Below are 17,345 nucleotides of genomic sequence, written 5' to 3' on the forward strand. Positions count from 1 at the left end.
CTTTTCCTTACCCTATTTCATATGATAAGTCGTAGGGTCAGCGTTGCCTCACGTGTTCCAACATTTCTACGGAATCCAAACTGATCTTCTCCGAGGTCAGCTTCTACCAGTATTTCCATTCGTCTGTAAAGAATTCGTGTTAGTATTTTGCAGCTGTGACTTATTAAACTGATAGTTCGGTAATTTTCACATCTTTCAACACCTGCTTTCTTTGAGATTGGAATTATTATATACTTCTTGAAGCCTGAGGGTATTTCGCCTGTCTCATACATCTTACTCACCAGATGGTAGAGTTTTGTCAGGGCTGGCTCTCCCAAGGCTGTCAGTAGTTCTAATGGAATGTTGTGTACTTCCGGGGCCTTGTTTTGACTTAGGTCTTTCAGTGCTCTCTCAAACTTTTCACGCAGTATCATATTTCCCATTTCATCTTCACCTACATCCTCTTCCATTTCCATAATATTTTCCCTAGTACTGATAAATCTGCGTCGTCAAAAGTAGAATTTCGAGATAACTTCTTAGACTACAAGCCACGAAAACATTTGAACTTGCCCAATTGCTGGGCAGTTACAGCATGAAATTCCTTCGTTATTACATTTTGTTATAACACTAACACAAAAGAAAGAGTTACTAAGAATGGATTATCCGAATGGGACAGGTATCGGTAGATGTGATGGGCATGTAAAGACAACTAAGTGTTTAAAGTTTCAGAAAAACTGGGTGATTTACTCAAGAGAAACAGCTTCACAAATTGAGCAAGTCAACAGAGCGCTGGTCCATCTCTGGCTCTTATGCAGGCAGTTATTCGGCTTGACACTGATTGACATAGATAGGTGTTGGGCGTTCGCTCTAGGGGTATCGTGTCAAATTCTGTCAAACTGGTGCATTACATCGTCAAAATCTCGAGATGGTTGGTAGGCATCGGAAGCCCCGATAACCAGCTAAAACGTCTCTGGAGACATCCCAGAGAGCGATGAGATATCAACCTGGCTGTCCCGACATACGCCCTGACATTCAGGAGTGATGGCCTGGAGTGGCATTTCATTTCAGAACAGGACTCCTCAATAGTCATCCATGGCACCCTTGCAGCACAGCAGTACGTCGACAATGTTCTACGCCCCTGTTCGTTGCTCTTCATGGCGAGTCGTCCTGGGCTTACGTGTAGCAAGATACTGCCAGCCCACACACGGTGGAAGTTTCTGCTGCTCGTCTTCGTGCTTGCCAAACCCTACCTTGGCAAGCAAAGTCACCCGGTCTGTACCTAATTGAGAACTCCTGAAGCATTATGGGCAGGGCCCTCTAATCAACTCAGAATTTAGACAATCTACATCGGCCCTCTAATCAACTCAGAATTTAGACAATCTACATCGGCAATATTTGGCATTGTAACCCTTAGTAGGACAGCCAATAACTCCACGAATTAGTGCCTAGCCGAATAACGGCTTGCTGAAGGGCCAAAGGTGGACCAACGCGTTATTGTCTTCATCAATTTGTAAAGCTTTCTCTCTTGAATAAATCATGCAGTTTTTCTGAAATTGTAATCATTTGTTTGTCTTTACACATGCATCACCTCTACCGATTTCCATCTCAGTTGGATAATTCCTTCGTGGTGCTTCTTTTTTCCCTTAGAGTGTAAAATGTGTAAGCACAATCATCTGCGCTATGATAACTATTTCCAGTAAATGCTGTGGGAAAGATTCTGTACACTTTATCAAAAGGAATATTTCTATCGAAGTCATGTGAACTGACGTTCAACAGCGACAACCAGCGTGGCGTAAGACACGAACTTCACTCGTTGTTGCACGGGAATATAACTTGTTTCGTCGAAGTGTCAACGTGTATGTTGCACTGGTGTTCGTGGTTCTCAATATTTGTATGTCTGTGATGAAGCTTCTGTGGCTAATTATAATGACCGTACCATGTATACATGTAATGACACAATATTTGTAGTATTCTGCATACACCCAAGTACGGAAATCTTGTTGCATTTACTTAAGATGAGCTCTGATTCTGTATTTGTGCAATTTGGAAATATTTGTGCGTCATAGTACCTCTGTATTCATATTTTTAGGTTGGATGATGGTCATAGTTGACTGAAATTAGTAACCTGATTGATAAGAATTTGTGGTCCGTCTTTGGATTTATAATGAAATAAAAGAAATCTGAGGAACACAAGGAGCAACAATTTACTATCTTTCTATAAAGTGTATTGAGTATAGTTGAATAGAGGCTCTGTTGTCACAGTAGAAGATTTTTTTTCTCTTGTTTTTAACTATTTGATTTGTGAGTGCTGTAGTCGTGCAATTCAACGTAACATTATAAGGGAAATCAATTATTTTCTTGGTCTTTTAATTGTTATGACAAAAATGAAGACTACTGAAAAGCAGAGATATGAGAAAGTTAAGGTGACGGAATATTCTGATTCTGGTATCTTGCGCTGTGCTATTTCTGAGAGAGATGATAGCATACTTAACAGTGATTCAGTTACAATATCTGATAATCAGATGCAAGTATTGTAGCCAATGATGTGAATACTGAAAATCAGGAATAACCAATGGTGTCGTCAAAAGTGACAGAGCAGTTATTTCTAATATGAGTCAGACACATAAGACTGCTAGTAGTTGTGCTACATCAGCAGATTAGTTTAGACCTTCCACAGCTTGTGTTATTGAATTCTGACAACTGAATCAGTTCCACAAAGTAATTTTAATCAAGGTTTATTCAGTGGAATGATACAAGAAATAGGTAGAGTATTAGGAAAGAGTGTGGTAAATTAAAAGAAGGACAGAAACATAACCCAAAAAAATTAGGGGCTAGTGTGAAAAACTTGATGAGAAAACAGAGGCCACTGTAAAAGAAAGTAAGGATACTAATAAAGCACTGAATAAGGAGTTATCAGAGAAGATAGGAGCTAATATTACCATTATGCAGGGACAGATGCACAGCTTAGAACTAAAATTTGAATCTATCAGTGAAGACCTTACAGTTAGGGGAAGAACTGCATGTAGATGTTGATGGGAGAATTTCTAATGTTGAAAGTTAACTTGCCGTTGTTGCAGAAGATCAGATACTCATAACGTTTCAGAAAGCTATTAATGAATAAACAGCAACAAGAAAAATTTCAAAATTTAACAGAGGAAAGTGAAGGAATAGACAGATTTGGTAGAAAAAAATGGTGTTGCTGCCTAGTGAATAATTAGTTAATCAGTTTCAAGGATAGATTACAAGTCGTACAACATTTTGTGAGGTTTAGAACTGGATTTTGAGGACTTGAAGGCCAATACGTAGAAGGAATGGCCAAATAATAATGGAGAAATCAACCAAACTTTTAAGAAGGTTTACAATGATGTTTATTACAATTATTAGGAATTATCTGGTTTTGATTACAATTATTTCTTATGTGTCAAAAAGTTTTGAATGCTCAGAAAGACATTAATGGCATTTTTTCTCGCATTTGGTTGGAGCAATTTTATTTTTCACTGTCACCAATTGGGCCTGTGTGTTGTAAGATTGAATCTGTGTTTCTTTATTTGAATGGCAAACCTGCAAAGTGCTTCTGTTCCTTAGTTCGTAATTGTGAATCATATGTAGAACTTCTACTTCATTTTCTCTGCATACTGGACTGAGGGAGTACGAGACAAGAGTAAAGCATAAAATATTACTGATAAAAAATTTCAACCAGTCTCACTTCTAAGACCACAATTGGTTCTTTGAGAGTACGACGACGACAAGTCCGTTTCTGTGCAACCCTTACAGTCCTGCAGAAACGATTCATATTTGAATTCTGAAAATTCTTCATTCCTGGATCAAATCGTTTTTGCCGGTCAGAGTAAATATCATCTAGGGGAGCTCGACAGCTTCTTGCAAGAGGTAGAATATGAGAGTTGTGGTAAGGAGAATGGTCATGGCTGGAATGTTAATCAGTCTTCTCCTCTTGCTCCAAGGCCACATGAAGATGGAAGACATAAGAGTTGATACGGCGGTAACAGATAGAATCTTCAGAAGGCTGTCCCAGATAGAAGTGAGAGCAGTAATTTTAGGAGAGACATAAGTGATTGCAATGTTAGAAATCTGTGGCAGCATTAAATATCCTTTGCTGTTCCAGTACCCAGTGTGGCGTACAGGGTGGTTATATTTAAACTTTCGCTGTTTAAGCCAGTGTAGACAGAAAACTATATACTGTGCAGGTACCCAACTTTATACGAATAATGTTCAGACTATGTGCTGCAGGAATTGCGCTGTTAGTAGTATTACTGTCATGACTTGCTGTTAGACGCGAGTATTCGTGTGGCAACATTGTGTTGGACACAAGAATCCATGTGCGCTGTAGCTGACAGTCAACATGGGTCTGGACTAGGTGAGCAGGGCTTAACTCATAAAGCTGTTTTATCAAAACAGCATCAATAGTGTTGCTGTCTTCGCTAGAATCAACGCATTAAAGGAATACCCAGAGGTTTTCTTTCCACACCAGGCTTCCAGAAAATGCTGCGAAAGATTGAATTTTCTGGTGATTTGTGAATTGCTTCAGGAAGACGCCGACAGCAAATTGCGCCACAAGTTGTTGAATAAGTGTCAATAACGAAAATTTAGTTATAACAACGCCATATATTGTGATTTTAATAATGTTTCAGATCACAGTTTTCTTTTGTGTGCAACTAAGTATTTCTGTGTGTTTATATGTATCAAGGATTCGTTCCCTTGAAGACAGTTTTTTGTGTGGTGATACGTTTACTTGCCTGTATGTATGGCATAGTGTGAGGTTTCATTAGTGTCTTTCATACAGCTACTTCATGGGGATATTATCAGTGTTTCTTATGATACTGATGCTGAATGAATGTTTCGTAACCTTAGTGGAATGAAAGATACAAGAGAAAGATTTTACTGTGTGCCACATGAAATTTAATAGATGAGTTAATACACTGATAGTAGATGGTTTGTGAATTGTTTATGATGTGTCAGATGGTATAGAAGGATGCTTATGAATGCTTGTGGATTTTTATCTGTGGTATGTTGTCGTAAGTGGATTTTGTTTATGTTTAGTAGCATTTATTACCTAGCGTGAATATATGTAAGCATGGCCTAATATGTTGTGAAGGTTTACAGTTTTCTTATTCTGAATGGACTGTTATTCAGCTGTTCAGATGGGCTGATGTTTCATCCTTGGTGGTCTTTGAGTGAATTTTGGTTCCATAGCTGGGCACTTCTTGTGCGACATGTACATCTGGTGAGAAGAATGGTTTGCCTGTCTCATCATCAATGTATTATGAGTGCACTGTGAGGGTGTCTGTGAATATGAGATGAGATGAGGTTGTTGTGAAAGCGTATGTAGTTCAATGTTTAATGAAAGTGATTTGATCGTGAAGAATTTGAGAATGTTTCAATTAATGCCGTCTATTTGGGAATATATTGTGAAGATAGAGTTAAAGTGACAGATTTGAATGTGTCAATGGATAATGAAAATAAACAGATTATGAGTCAGGCTGTACACCTTTGAAAGTTTTGTCAGTGAATGTAGAATACTGAATGAAATAATGAGACGGTTGTTATTCTGTAAATGTTGATGTTGTGATGACTGATAATATCTTTAGACTGTGGTGGTACTGTATAATTTTTGAAATGAATGATGTTGTTATTCTGTTAGTTGTTGTAGTGGATACTGTGAAGATCACATAACTTGAAAAAGTGAAGCGACATTATATTTATTACAAATAGATACAAGAGTTGAATAAGATTCGTGGGAGATCTCTCAGTAACGAAAAGTTAGTTATAACAGCACCATATATGGTGATTTTAATAATGTTTCGGTTCATAGTCTTCGTTTGTGTGCAACTAAGTATTTTGTGTGTTTTTCTGTGTCAAGGATTCGTTCAGCTGACGACGATTTTTTGTGTGGTGATACGTTTACTTGCCTGTATGTGTGGCATGGTGTGAGGTCTGATTAGTGTTTTTCATACAGCTACTTCATGTATATTTATTACAAAGAGGTTACAGAAGATGACAGATGTAACATGGTCACTACAGAAAATTGGATTTTGAAGAAATGGGATTGAGGAAATTACATTCGCTCTATGACAGTTCTTCGATGAGGTAAGTATAATTATTTTTAAAAAATCAGATATGAACTGAGTAAGTGAAAGGCGAGAAATTACATTTTTGTTAAGACTAAGATTTTTGAGCATTTTTTGTGAGGTGATTGTGTATGGAAGGATGGTAGGTGCTGTGTCTGAATATTTTTCTTCTTTCTTCTCGCAATGGTACACGTTTCTGCTGTGGGGGCGTTGGTGATTCAGCATGTCTATTTGTGTTTGTGTGTATGCGATTCAACAATCCTTACAGAATGAATAGTTATTGTACCTGATTTAATTATGTTTACGTAGCAGTGTTTATTTGAAATTCCAGTCATCGGATTTAAGATTACAACTCAATATATTTTCATTCTTAAATTACTCTCTTTCAGTGAATACTTAAATTGTTGAGCTTCTTACATAGTAATTATCTTACTAGCAACGCACATCTCCATGTCTATTATTTCTTTTTTATTTGCTTCTTCGTCATCCTTTTGTGTTGTGTTTTGATCATAGGACCTTTTTATATTGTGTTTAGGATAGGAGAACTATTCACCTAGTTGGTGTATTACATGTGAATTGCAGGTCACCATTATCGTTATCAACCAGTTCAGTCGCTTGGTAATGTGGTCTCTCTGAGTGGGCGTGCAACACAGGATCCCAGCAAGTTCATCAGTTTTGATATTGAGCTTCCCACAGCAAATTCAGTATGGCAGTTCTCCTTAAGTCTCTGTCCCATCTGTCCAGTAGTCTTCCCCACAGTCAAAATTGTCAAACTGGACGCCAATCTAGTACTCGTTTTCAGCATCTGTCATCTTTTCTTCGAGTGACTGTCTTTCCCACTGCCATTTCAACGTATTCATTGTTTTCATTTTGTCACTAACCTTTGTGGTTCCCCTGATGTAGGTATTTATAAACAAATGGTGATGAGTCAATCCTGATTGTGATTGAGATTTGGGCTTTGTCCTCATTATTGAGTATCTTTTGATTTGTGTGCTGCCATAGGTTATTCCATTGGAGTATTATGAAATGTTCATAGCAGAGTAGCTTAAACTAATGCTTAATGCTTTTTCAGGGACATGTAGGGAAGTAGTAATACAAACAGTTACTTGCTTTCCATGCTTGTAGGCACACAGGGTGCATGCTTGAGAGACTGATGCAGCAAGACAGTACTGCGATGTTAAAATTGTTTATATCGTAGCCTAGGTTGTATGATTTTTTTTATAATTGCGTCTGTGTTATGAATGTTCTTCCCTCAGGAAAAGATTAAGTCATCTTATGATTTTGTCAATGACTGGAGTAATTCTTGACATTGTATTTCTTCATTACTATGGACATTTCCTCTTTAGGTGGAGCAGAAATTTCCCAAATGCTTACTGATAATGATTTATGACAGCATATTGTGTACATTTTTATCTAAATAAAATGATCTTTTAAATAGAAGAGAAAAGTATGAATTGTGTCAAATAATGTTACATCATGGTAATTAATGGAGTATTGATCCAGTAGTTGATACAGTGAGAAGAAGAGGGAGCATGTAGTCAGATGTGAGCTGGTGTAGATAAGAGTAATGGGTTTAGTATGGTGGAAGGCATTCGTTTAAGAACCTGGTTGTAGGAAATCTGACCATTATTGTAAAAATGTAGTTGAAAATCTACGTTAATGACCGAGCTAGCAAAGCAATTGATGTATAAAGGGTATACTGAAATTATATAAATCTGTATTGGAAACTATTAGTAATGAAAAGGCTAATTAAATATGTTATGATATCATCGATTCTGATGTTTACCTTATTGTTTATGCTAAAATTATCGAAAGGTACATGACTGTTAAGAAATGGTCGAATGAACCAGATTTCTCACCATACTGAATGAGGAGCTATCTACGAGAGAGTTGATTTAAACTTTGGTTTAGATATTTTGCAACAGTCTTCTTATTCTTGTTTGAATATTTTCCCTGAAGAAAAATTGCTTGAGGGTGGAGACGAATAACTGAGCCAACATAAAAGAATCATGAGAGGAGGAGACCAAACAACTCTTATTAATTAATACTCTATCCAATCCAAAACCTGGACTACTATGAAGGAAGTTCACCTGATGTACTGAGAACAAAAAAAGGTGCAGCTGAGAACAGAACTAATGTCGGCACAAATCCAATTCCACAAAGATTATTCATGCTGTACTACTTGGTTCTATGATGTTCTCCATCCTAAGCAAGTGAAGTAAGAGATACTATTCTGTTTGAAAGTTTATTATGGAGGTCCTCCATGTGTTACAATAATGTAAAGAATAAATTGTGCAAAATGTGACAAGTGTAACTTCACAACCACACACTAAGAAATCCACTGGACAAATAACAATTTTGCCAATGTGACAAAATTCAGTATGTTAACTGAACTGTGGAGTCAGCTTCTTTCAGATGGAAAGCAAATTTTTATGTTTACAATAGTTACCATGAAATTTATGAGAATAATGAGGATACTGAACAGTCTTGCTCTGATTTTCATTTGCATTATTAGATAAAGTAAGGTACAGTGTGTTCAGAAAATCACTGTGTACTGGAATAGGGACTATGGATGCACATTAAGTTGGACTACTGGACCTCTGTTTTTTAAACAAATCGTGAAGAGTGAATGTTACAATTTAATGACTCATGGTTTCAACAATATGGCGCTGCTGCATACACAGCACCATGCATGTCCTGGAAGAGTTTACGTGGCACGTTTCATCTCGAAAAACCTATGGTCGCCTGGTTCACTCACTCCATCATACATTTTTCTTTGAGGAACAGCAAAATCCTTGGAGCGTCGCAGTTACCCACCCACAATTTGTGACTTAGAAACTGAAATAATGGCGTATGTGTAAGAATACCACAATCAGATTTCCAAAAAGTGTTTTCCAATAAAATTCTTGTGTAGCCACCTGTGGACGTCATTTCCGACATATTTAGTTACTGCACTGCAACTTTCTGAACACCCTGTACAACTTCCGTTCTTAAGCTGTTAAGCTGATGGGACACCTTCATGTCTGACCTTTAATATGTGTATAGATCTATAAGGTCGCTCTTGAGTTTCAATCACATTCAGTGAGACCACAGAGAGGCCACGTTTAAGTACTTTCCCACACTGATCCACTTAGTAATACTTGTATAATTTTTGCACAAATGTGTAACTACTCAAACCACACCATGGTCACACCTACGTTAATTTTAATTTCCTGAATAATATTTAACTCAGTTAAATGCTGACGTGTCTATGTAGTCCTAACTGATGCTGATAGATACATTCGTTTCAACTCAGTAACTATTTCAATTTTAATAACTATTTTCTTTGTATAAAAATAGCTTAATCACTTTAAATGTCTGAATTAGGGCGAGATGTTATTATCTTTTTACAAGTATTTGGGAAACATACTGTGTGTCAATCGAAGGATTCGCTCATTTAAAAATTAATTATTTCGAAAATTAAGATCAACAGACGATTGTAACAAAAAGGTATGTTTATTGTGAGTGCTGTAAGAATTTTATACAGAAATAGCGCAGAAGTTTCGAAATATCTCGAAGATCTGTGAACAGATAACCCTGCAATCGCAATACCTAGTGCCTGTAAATAGTGCACCACAGTTCAGAGCTGTCAGTTGCACCGCTGAAACTTGAAAGGAAGTTAGTATAATGAAGGAATAGGTAGAAGTCATGTATTCTATTCAACAACGTGTTTTTTCTGGTCCTGGAATGCCACAGGTTAGAACACTGTCCTACGGTAAAAACGCGCAGTCGTCAGACACGATTTAATGTTCCAAAAGAATCTATGCGAAGACCATTCGCAAGCTCTTGGCCAAATTCCAACGGACGGGTATCGTGGCCGGTGATCTAGAGGGGAATATTGGCCCCCGGCAAACTGTAGCTACTTTTGAAAATGTCACCAAGGATTTCTGGAGTTATTGAGCGAAATCCAACGAAATCCGCCCGAAGAACTGCAACAGAGATTATTTTAATTACGCGAAATTACTGAGGCAGAGCCCTACACATGTTTCCATCCAAAGGCAGACAGGCCATTACGTAACTCTCCACAACTACGATCGCCTCGTGCACAGCTGCCGGCTGCCTCACGGGGGCTCCGTCTATGACGTCAGTGAGAATACTCTGGTAACCTGGCAATCAGAACTGCAGGCCACCAGGCAGTACTAGCTAAGTTTGCTGAGCTACCAAATCGACAATTGTCCGTGACGTAAACTAGAACCTCCGCACCGACATGGGGGCCATGCCAGCAACAACAAATACTGGTTAGCGAGGGCTCCACTGTCTCACCTGGTTGCCGGTGATGTGACGAAGACAAAGCTGTTCTTATAGTTAATAAGTGCGTAAAGTGGCAGTATTGTTTCCTTAACGCTTTCGGACATCCGACTGACCCTCAACATCGCTTGCTATATGATCCTGTCCTAACACCCTATTTAGGGTGAAACAAATTTCGCGGACTTGGACACCACACCGTGATTCCTTGAATACTAACAAAACAAAAATGCCTGTAACAGTATTTCACCTCTTCCATATTTTCTGTGGAAAATGAACGTCATAGCAGCGTAATTTGGCAACACTGTAATCAAATGTACGACAAGTATCTCCATGCAATGTTGTGTACTTACGTTGCCCAGTTAGTGGTAACAGCGAACATTAAGGGTCTGTAATACTGTCAATATTTACAGCCAGTCAGTTTAAAGAGAGTATCTTTGTACTCTTGGCCCCTCACCATCGTTTTTGGTGCTTGTCCTTCCATAGGAATCAAATTTCAAGCGTCAGATTTCGCCCCAGACAAGAAAAATCGAGATCGAGAGAAAACAAAGAAACGAACAGAGCTAATATGATGCAGCTTTCTTAGGGTTTCACTTGTTGATAGATTTTACTCATTAAATTTTGATTTATTCCCATGTTTTGTTCTGAAATTCATCCATACTACATTTCACAATTTTAAAATAATGATATGAGACCAATACACGTTATTATCGATGTCAGAGAGTGTAAGATGGCACAGTGATAGAGTACTGGACTTGTGTGAGAGAGGATCTGACCTTGTTATGCTCTTACAGAATTCTGTTACCTGTCTGTTTTCACTCATTAACTTTTCATTTTCCGTGTTTATTGTTGAAATTCGTCCGTAGGAATTTCCATAACTTTAAATACTGATACGAAATTTATGCAGGTTATTTACTGACGTATTTTTTAAAAATATATATAGAAAAGAAAAGTTAGCGCATTGGTTAGAGTTTCATGATAGCCTATTCGAGTTTCAGAGTTTGCTCCAAGATAGAGGTATAATTTTTGCTTTATTTTCTGATTTTGATATGTCCAATAATGCTGTACACTACACATCCTACAATTTCACTTTTTTAGCGTTAAATATAAAAATTATTAGTCAGACATGTTAGAAATAGTAATGTCAAGTAATAATCTGTTAGTAATAAATTAGATGGATGGGACAGAACTCACTACAAAACTTATCACTGGAGACATGCTAAACATACTATCTGATAAAAAGTATCCGGACACTTATTCCAAATATTAATGTAGGGTGTGTACTCCTTCGCCTTTTCGACAGCTTCAGCTCTGCTGGGGACATTTACAGTGAATTTCTGTGGAGGAAAAGGAGCCCGGTCTCCCTCAAGACCCTAAACCAGAGACAGTGGTGTTGTCGTGGACGCTGGGCTCTGAAGTGACATCAACGATCTAACGCATCCAAAAGATGTTCCATTCATTTCCAGTCTGGACTCTGCGCAGCACAATTCCTTTCAGGAATGTTATTGTCCATAAACCGTTCCTCAGAGATGCTGCTTTATGACAGGTTGCATTGCCATGCTTTTGCAATCATTTTACCCGAACTGTGTCTTTAATGCATACAGTATGCAATGCTGTAAAGTATTTTCATATCCTTCCGCATTTAGAGATTTCTTAAGGGCAATGAGGGTACCACATTATAACCACGAAAAACGCCCCCTTATCTTAGTACCAACTACTCTGTACTTCACTGTTGGTACTACACATGATGGAAGGTAACGTTCTCCAGGCATTCGCCAAACCAAAGCTCCTATGTCAGAATGCCACAGGATACAGCGTAATTTATCACTCCAATCGTTTCCAGTGCTCCACTGCCCAGCTGCGTGTCTCTTTACACCCCTCAAGCGTCACTTAGCACTGACTAAAGAAATGTGTGGCTTACAAGGAACTGCTTGACCACTGTACCCTAATCTTTGCAAACTCACTACTCTCAATCATAGTGTTAGCTGGATTGCTGGTAGCACTTTGGAACTCATGAGTGACTCCTTCCACTGACTTCATGGGATTTTTTTACAATCAGCCTCTGCCACACCCAATGGTTCTTCCCCGTCAGTAATGGAGGTCTGCCCGATCTTGTCTTAGGTGTAATTGTTCTTGCGTATTTCCATCAACAATCAATAAGGGCACCTTTAGAAGGACTGAAATGGTCTTGATCGATTTGTTATGCAGGTCACACCCAGTCGTGAAGTCCACATTTGGAGCCACCGAGTTGTCTTAACTGACCCATTTTGCTGTTACTGCTCCTGTACAGACAACACAATACTCCCCACACAATACTTCCCATCTACTTTTATGCTGGCAGGTCAACCTCTCGTGACATCTAGTGGTCAAATCTACATTATGTATGGCGTCCAGATACTTCCGTTCACATAATGAACATTCTGCATTCAGTAGGAGCAACCAGAAGCAATATTTTAAATACGCTATCAGTAACAGTATACCTTTCACAAGACATACACAGTATTCAGAGCAATGCTCAAAGTGACTTACCTACATCGTCGAATCACCCTTCTCTGAACTCTTCTTAGCATAGCTACATCACATTTGCAAGTGTAACATGAAAGCGTGCTACCAGGTCTCCCACATCTCGGTGGGCTTAGGAGAAACATGATCTTTCAAACGCCTCCACACCAATATATCCAGAGGATTAACATCAGGCGGATGCAGATGCTATAGAACAGAACCTCCATGACGATCCATTTCCTGCGAAGTCCCACCTTAAATATCACCGCACGTTTCTTCCCAGGTGCGCAGGTTCACCCTCGTGTTGAAACCACAACCTCTGGTGAACTTAAAGTGGAAAATTTCGTGCACTTCAGACAAATTCCTTGTGTGTAATGCACAATACCATGGCTCAGTCTACTGGTTCAGCAGCATATAAGGACTCAAGATTATGTCTCCCAGTATTCCAGCTCATAACTGATGCTAAAGCAGACTTGCGATGTGTGGGTTTACTTCATATCAGTGATGAAGTATGAATGCATCTTCATCAGACGTTATTCAAATTTTTATGAGGTAATCATTGGCTTTCTGTTGTTGTTGGAACCATTTACAAGACGTCTTCAGGAGACTGGTGTTGTGTTAACGACTGATGATAGTGGTGCATCCCTTCATCATGTAGTATGTTAATGGCTATGATTTGCGAGGCACGCAATTGCCTTGCCATTTCATGTGTACTTGGATGGGGATCTTTGTCTGTAGCTTCTAGAATAGCTTCAACATTAGCCGGAGCCCACACTTCTCAATGAAGGTGGGTAAAGATCACCTGTTTCTCAAAAGTAAAGCTCCAGATGACGAAATACATTTTTATCTGGATTTCGTCGACTGGCAAATCAAGCAGTACATTCACGAACAGAAACTTCAGCCTTGGCATCATGTCAATAAATCACAAGTGAAAATCAGTAAATCTCTTACCAAACAATAACAATCAGGCTTCCTTTGTTAAACTTACTTACAATGATGATGGTTTTTATTAGAACTTGTTTGGCTACTTTTAGCAGATAGCAGCACTTTCAAGTGCAAAAAATATGCAATGGTCACTTTTCCTGGTCTAGCCACTTTACCTTACCTTTGCCTAACTGTAAACAAGCAAAAAATTAATGACTTCATTTTTTCAAGGTGATAATTAAATTTTTTCAATTATCCCTCATAAATTCTGAAACTAATGTAAGAGTTCGTATGAGTGAACACCATGAGAAGTCAAGTGAATTAAGTACAAATTATAAAGCAAAATATCTTATTGGATTTTTCCTACAGTGGAGAATGAAGGTTAATGATTTTTGGCATTTTAAATACTTTTGAAACTTAGTTTTCCATATGAGTATTCTGTAGGGATCTTCAAAACTTAATAATGAAACCCCTTTAAGAAAATACAGTAGCTGTGATAAAACCGACTGCAGATCAGACATATTGTTTCATGATTTTTCCATGTTTTTGATAGACTAATACATAAAAATCATATTAATTTCCATGAGTAAGTATGTGATTCAAAAGTTGCTACCTTCAGAAACCCACCAACACTTCCAATATATGAGCGAGTTATTTTTATTATTTTTTTGTGCTTTAGTTAGCATTTCTATAATAGTTGAATTTTCTTTGTAAATTTGATTGTTAATTTGTTTACTTGATATGATGTTAAAAGGCCATAATAACTTCTTCAGAACCTGCTGGAGCTGATGCATAGTGGTATTCTGAGGCATTTCAGATACCAGAGTTATTGCAAAAAATATAAAATAAGGAGAGTATCACCAATAATTGTATAATGGCATCGATGACAATGTGGTGAAATGAAGTTTTTGATCAGTGGCAGTGACATATAGTTACTTTTTGTACTGTTGCAGTGGAATTTAAAAAAATCCTCTATTTTTATGATGATGTATATGAACATACAACTGTTTAAGGTTATTTCTTTGGAAATGTATCATTACAATAACACATTGGTAAAATAACAATATTGTGTTGATATATTTTAGATTTTCCCTCTAAATCATCTTTCCTGTTCCTTTTTTTACTAGTACAAGGTGCCTGACCTGACAGTATTTATGTATGAATATGTCTTGATAAAGTTTCTCAGGACTGCAATACAAGCCATCATGAAAATCATATTTTTGAAGCATTGGATTGACAGGAAAGATTTGCCAGAATGCTAAAAAAATTATACAGCTACATCATTTTTCCACTTCAGTTAATATTTTTTCTGCCATGAAAAAAGATGTATTTGCATTTTCCTTAACCAAATCATTTATCTGAACGGATGTGCTTCAAAGAATTTGATATTCCACTAACAGTTTTTTGGAAAATGTTATACTGTCATTTGATACCATTATGACACTATAGATGCATATGATGAATTAGTAGGTGACTGATTGCATAGCTACTAAAACACACACAAATAGAGACATGCTAATGCAGGTATCTATCAAAATATAAGCGCAAACCAGTTATCATGTCTCAGGGCTGTAACACTTTACTGACATCATTTGTTTCTTCTGCAACCTCTTCCAGAAAAATCCTTTATGCATTTTTCTGAAAAACATTAACCAGGTCTTCTTACATTCTCATCTGATTTAGTTCGTGGACTGCTGAAGGCATCATTAATGTGTGTGAAATCTTTTTTCACTTAAAAGTATGTTGCAATCTTTATTTGTAAAATAAAAGTCTCCTTACCAGGATGCAATGTCTACCATTCCTTTCATGTTCCTTCTACTGACATATCTGCAATAATCAACTACCACACTGCACCTCAGTTTCTCAGCGTGTTTCTGGTTGGCTATCATAGTTATGTGACAGCTCTGAAGATTCACCATAATTGAGCACTCAGAGAATTTTGTCAAATTCCTTATCAAAAAGCTTTTCCCATTTCTACTGTAAACAAATATTTTACTCAAGTGAAATAACTGACATGTGAAAATAATATATGCATCTTTTACATATACTAAATAAAGCCAACATTCATTACCTGGATGAGATATAGATATTTCCTTCTGAAGATTATTAACAGCTAATTCAATTTTCAGAAGGTTTCAACAAGAATTTAATAAAAAATAAAAGAGACTTTTATCATAAGTCAACTAAGCTGTTGATGCACACACTGTAAAAAATATAGGATACAACTATAACAGTATTCTGAAAAGCATAGTTGCTACTCACCATATAGCAGAAATGGTGAGTCGCAGATAGCCACCACAAAGATGGCGAGAAAGTGAGCTTTTGGCCAAGAAGGCCCTCATCAGAAGTAGCATACATACACATGCACACTCATACAAACACAACTCACACACACATGGTCAAAGACTCTGGCTGCTGAAGCTAGATCGCAACTAGCAATGCATGATGGGAGAGGCAACAGAATGCTGGGGATAAGGAGGAGGCTGGGATGGGGAGGGGTGGGATACCATGGTATGGGAGGTGGATGTTAAAGTGCTGTTTGTGGGAGCATAGAGGGACGAGGATGGAGAGAGGACAGGGTAGCAGAAAAGTAGAGAAGTAAATAGACTGAGGGCTTGTTGGTGGAATAGAGGGCTGTGTAGTGCTGGGATTGGGACAGGGAAGGGGCTAGATGGGTAATAACAATTATTAACGAAGGTTGAGCCCACGAGGGTTACAGAAATGTAGGATATACTACAGGGAATGTTCCCACCAGTGGCGTTCAGAAAAACTGGTGTTGATGGGAAGGAGCCAGGTGACACAGGCTGTGAAGTAGTTATTCAAATGAAGAATCTCGTGTTGGGCGACATCCTCAGCAATGGCATGGTCCTGCTATATCTTGACCACAGTTTGTTGGGGCCATTCCCGCAGACAGATAGCTTGTTGGTTGTCATGAGCACACAGAACGCAGTACAATGGTTGCAGCTTAGCTGGTAGATCGCTGATTGGTTTCACACATACCCCTGGCTTTGGTGGGATAAGTGATGCTTGTGGCAGGACTGGAGTAGGTGGTGGTGTAAGGATGTATGTGACAAGTCTTGCACCTAGGTTTGTTTCAGGAACATAAGCCAGGAGGCAAGGTATTGGGAGCAGGGGTTGTGTAGAGAACGAGGAGGGTATTGTGTAGGTTCAGTGGGTGGCGGAATACCAATGTGGGAGGGGTGGGAAGGATTGTGGGTAGGAGATTCCAGAGCATGACGCGAAATGGTTGAAACCCTGGCAGAGAATGTGATTCAGTTACTCCAGTCCTAGATGGTACTGAGTCACAGGGAGAATGCTCCTCTGTGATTACACACTAGGACTCTGGGAGGTGGTGGTTAACTGGAGAGGTAAAGCATGAGAAATTTGCTTTTGTACAAGGTTGGGAGGATAATTACAGTCTGTGAAGGCCTCAGTGAGACCCTTAATATATTTCAAGAGGGTCCGCCATGGGTGATTAGGCTCTATGGAACTCACTTTTTCGTATGGAATTGGTGGCAGCTATCGAAGTGGGGGTATTGCTGGTAGTCGATAAGTTTGATATGGACAGAG

The sequence above is a fragment of the Schistocerca americana genome, chromosome 2 (assembly GCF_021461395.2).
Source record: "Schistocerca americana isolate TAMUIC-IGC-003095 chromosome 2, iqSchAmer2.1, whole genome shotgun sequence".
Lineage (NCBI taxonomy): Eukaryota > Metazoa > Arthropoda > Insecta > Orthoptera > Acrididae > Schistocerca > Schistocerca americana.